Source organism: Hordeum vulgare, chromosome 1H, assembly GCF_904849725.1.
Source record: "Hordeum vulgare subsp. vulgare chromosome 1H, MorexV3_pseudomolecules_assembly, whole genome shotgun sequence".
Taxonomy (NCBI): domain Eukaryota; kingdom Viridiplantae; phylum Streptophyta; class Magnoliopsida; order Poales; family Poaceae; genus Hordeum; species Hordeum vulgare.
Window position 1 is genome coordinate 323,000,640 of NC_058518.1, and position 5,334 is coordinate 323,005,973.

Here is a 5,334-nt window from a genome sequence, read left to right on the forward strand (position 1 = left end):
ATTTTATTTTTATTTGTTATCATGAAATCAATTCTAGATCCTTAGTAACTTGTAATTGGTTTCCGCACTGTTTCAAATCCCGTTTGGGAATACTTTCAAAAAGTTTTGTGAAAAATACTTTATTTTATATTAGTTAGATTTATATCTTAGTTCCTTGTTATTATTTTCTGTTGGACAAAAAACATTTAGTGTTTGATGTAGTAGAGGACTCTCTAGTCTTATTTGAAATTTCCTTCGGATTCCTATTCGCTCTCTCTTTTGTTTTGATTGCTAGAATGATTGCTAGTATGAGTGCTTATGTGAATGATATGTTTGTTATATAGATTACATCGGAGAGTAAAGAGTAGTCTATCAAGTTATTTTCTCGAGAAATTCTTCTTCGTCAACATCACCAGGCAAGTCACTTTGATCATACTATCACCTATGTTTTATGCACCGTAGTTCTACCATCCTATGCCCAATTGCATGATGCTTAGGGACTTGGAAATTTTAGTATAGATTGTAGTATCATGTGGTAGGCACACAACAACTCTGATACTTGGCCCCGGGACGACAAATTTCATATTGCTATGCTTGAGTAGGCAGGAATTCGGTTGAGTGCATAACACGAGTGATGTGAGGTTGATTAAATGATCATGTGGTAGGAATGGATGGGCACCGATAGGAATTCAGAGGGACCCGTTGAAAGACCATGTTTTTATCATCCAGTCTTCAAACACCCTGAAGTGCGAGGACAAACACGGAGGCGATCAAATCTTGTGGGGAACGTGTGCAAAACTCTGCAGAGTACTCAAACCTAATCGATTAGCCGTGTCCACGGTCATGGACAACTTGAGCCAAAGGAACTGAAGTTATCTGAAATTCTCAACACAAATAATAATATTGATGTGGGAATTATTGACAACTCGGGTACGAGAACTGGTTGGCGGAACCATCTCGTTAACAACCAACAATGTAGTAACATTTTTCTTGTAGCCCTCTCTTGATGTAGGAGAAAACTTGCTTTTCGCTAAAAACTTATAGCTCCACCTGCCATATATGCATATAGTATAGATGATTACTTTTCACCCCTCTCTTATGTGACCTGCCGGCATATTCAATATGCTGACCTACACGGCTGCAACGTCTTATGTTGCAGATATTTTTCTTCGACGAGTAAGAGTACGATTCATGGTTACGGTCTACACTCAACTTGCCGTTGGTGTTTATTGGGACTCCACTCCCTTGACCGCTTCCGCTGAGATATTTAAGGTATATATCAGTTTTACGCTATTTTACATGTGATTGCACTTTGATATATACATTGATGTACTGTGTGTGCCAGCATACTGATCCAGGGATGGCACAGAAACACACAGGCTTGACTTGTCTTGAGTCGGGTCGCTACAACTAAAGACGTTTCGAATGTCGCGGGACATACGAGATGTTCCAAGAGATGAAATTGGGATTTCTTGCTCGTGCCATTGTTAAGAGGTATGAGACCTCCGACAAGATTATTTTTCTACAAAGTAAGGGAGAAAAGCTCAACCGTTGAGCATATGCTCAGATTGTTTGAGTGCTGCAATCGCTTGAATCAAGTGGGAGTTGTTCTTCCAGATGAGATAGTGATGGTTCTCCAAAGTCACTGCCACCAAGCTACTAGAGCTTCGTGATGAACTATAACATATCAGGGATAGATATGATGATCCTTGAGCTATTCGCTATTTTTGACACCGCGAAAGTAGAAATCGAATAAGAGCATCAATTTTTGATGGTTAGTAAAACCACTAGTTTCAAGAAGGGCAAGGGCAAGAAGGATACTTCATGAAACAGCAAACCAGTTGCTGCTCTAGTGAAGAGACCCAAGGTTGAACCCAAACCCGAGACTAAGTGCTTCCGTAATGAGGGGAACAGTCACTGAAGAGGAACTACTCGAGATACTTGGTAGATGAGAAGGCTGGCAAAGTCAACAAAAGTATATTGGATATACATGATATTGATGTGTACTTTACTAGTACTCCTAGTAGCACAGGGTATTAGATACCGCTTCAGTTGCTAAGTGTTAGTGAATCGAAATGAAAGCTACAGAATAAACGGAGACTAGCTAAAGGCGAGGTGACGATGTATGTTGGAAGTGTTTCCAAGGTTGATGTGATCAAACATCGCATGCTCCCTCTACCATCGGGGTTAGTGTTAAACCTAAATAATAATTATTTGGTGTTTGCGTTGAGCATGAACTTGATTGCATTATCTTTATTGCAATATGATTATTCATTTAAAGAGAATAATGGTTATTCTGTTTACTTGAATAATACCTTCAATGGTCTCGCACCTAAAATGAATGGTTTATTGAAACTTGATCGTAGTGATACACATGTTCATAATATTGTTGCCAAAATATACAAAGTAGTAATGATAGTACTACTTCCTTTTGGCACTACCGCATGAGTCATATTGGTACAAAACGCATGAAGAAGCTTGATACGGATGGATCTTTGGGCTCACTCATTTTTTGAAAAGTTTGAGACATGCGAACCATGCCTATTGGTATAAACGCATGAAGAAAGTCCATGCAGATGGATCGTTTGGGCTCACTTAATTTTGAATCACTTGAGATATGCAAATCATATCACATGGGCAAGATGACCGAAGACCTCGTTTTCCAGTGAGATGGAACAAGAAAGTAACTTGTTGGAAGTAATACATTTTGATGTGTACAGTCCAATGAGTGCTGAGGCACGCAGTGGATATCATTATGTTCTTATTTCATAGACAATTTGAGTAGATACTGGTATATTTACTTGATGAAACTCAAGTCTGAATTATTGAAAGGTTCAAGTAATTTCAGAGTGAAGTTGAAGATCATCGTTACAAGGGGATAATATGTCTACGATATGATCGTGGAGGTAAACATATATATCTGAGTTACGAGTTTGGTAAACATTTAAGACAATGAGATTTTTTTTCCAGTGAAAATTGTTTCACAACTCATGCCACCTGGAACACCATAGTCTGATTGTGTGTTCGTATGTCATAGTCGTGCACTATTAGATACGGTGCATACTATGATGTCTCTTATGAAAATTACCACTATCGTTTATGGGTTATGCATTAGAGACAAACTGCATTCACTATAAATAGGGCACCACGTAATCCCGTTGAGATGACACCATATGAACTATGGTTTAGAGAAACCTAAGCTGTCGTTTCTTAAAAGTTTGGGCCGATGCTTATGTGAAAGAGTTTCAGCCTGAGAAGCTCGAACCCAAAGTGGATAAATGTGTCTTCATAGGACAGCCAAAATAGTTGGGTATACCTCCTATCTCAGATCCGAAAGAGAAGTGTTTGTTTCTAGAAACGGGTCCTTTCTCGAGGAAAAGTTTCTCTTGAAAGGATTGAGTGGGAGGATGGTGAAAACATGATGAGGTTATTGAACCATCACTTCAACCAAGTGGGTGTAGCATGGCGCAGGAAGTTGTTCCTGTGGCGCCTACACCAATTGAAGTGGAAGCTGATGATAGTGATCATGAAGCTTCGGATCAAGTCACTACCAAACCTCGTAGGTCGACAAGGACGTATACAACTCCGGAGTGGTACGGTAATCCTGTCTTGGAGGTCATGTTGCTACACAACAATGAACCTATGACCTATGGAGAAGCGATGGTGGGCCCGGATTCTGATAAATGGCTCGAGGCCATGAAATCCGAGAGAGGATCCAAGTATGAAAACAAAGTGTAGACTTTGGAAGAACTACTTGATGGTCGTAAGACTTTAACTATAGATGGAAGATGATGGTGAAAAGTCACCATTAAGAAAGTCGACTTGTCGCGAAGATGTTTCCGACAAAGTTCAAAAAGTTGAGACTTCCTCACTCGTAGCGACGATGAAAGTCCATTGGAATTATGTTAGGAGTTACAACATCATTTATGAAATCTTGCAGATAGGATGTCAAAACATAGTTTCCTCGACAGTTTCCTTGAGGAAGGGTTGTATGTGATACAACGAGAAGGTTTTTGACGATCCTAAGAATGAAAACAAGTATGCAAAGCTCCAGCGATCCTTCTAAGGACTGGAGCAAGCGTCTCGGAGTTGGAATATAGGCTTTGATGAGATGATCAAAGTTTTTGGGTTTATACAAGGTTTATGAGAAACTTGTATTTCCAAAGAAGTGAGTGGGAGTACTATAGAATTTCTGGTAAGTATATGTGCTTGATCGGAAATGATGTAGAATTTCTGGAAAGCATATAGGGTTGTTTGAAAAGTGTTTTTCAAAGGAAAACCTCGATTAAGCTACTTGAACATTGAGCATCAAGATCTATGGAGATAGATTAAAGTGCTTAATAGAACTTTCAATGAAATACATGCCTTGACAAGTTTGTGAAGGAGTTCAAAATATATCGGCAAAGAAGGAGTTCTTGGCTGTGTTGTATGGTGTGAATTTGAGTAAGACTCAAATGCCCTACCACGACAGAAGAAAGAGAAAGGACGAAGGTCTGCATCAGCCGTAGGCTCTATAAGTATGCTATGCTGTGTACTGCACCTGAAGTGTGCCTTACCATGAGTCAATCAAGGGTACAAGATTGTTCCAGGAATGGATCACTCAACAATGGTCAAAGTTATCCTTCGTAACTAGTGGACTAAGGAATTTTTCTCGATTAGGTGATTAAAGAGTTCGTTGTAAAGGGTTACGATGATGGAAGCTTTGACACTAATCCAAATAACTCTGAATAGTAAACCGGATTCTTATAGTGGAGCAGTCATTTGGAATGGTTTCAAATGGTGCATGGTAGCAGCGGCTAAAGGATGACATAGAGATTTGTAAGGCACATAAGGATCTGAAAGGTTCAGACACGTTGACTAATAAACCTCTCTCACAAGCAAGACATGACCGAACCCCAGAATTGTACGGGTATTACATTCATTACAATCACATAGTGATGTGAACTATATTATTGACTCTAGTGCAAGTGGGAGACTGCTGGAAATATGCCCTAGACGCAGTAATAAATTGGTTATTATTACATTTCCTTGTTCATGATAATTTTCTATTATTCAAGCTATAATTGTATTAACCGGAAACCGTAATACACGTGTGAATATTTATATCACAATGTGTCCCGAGTGAGCCTCTAGTTGGCTAGCTCGTTGATTAATAGATGGTCATGGTTTCCTGATCATGGACATTGGATGTCATTGATAACAGGATCACATCATTGGGGAATGATGTGATGGACAAGACCCAATCCTAAGCGTATCACTAGATCGTATTTTTCGTATGCTAAAGCTTTCTAATGTCAAGTATCATTTCCTTAGACCATGAGATTGTGCAACTACCGGATATCGTAGGAGTGCTTT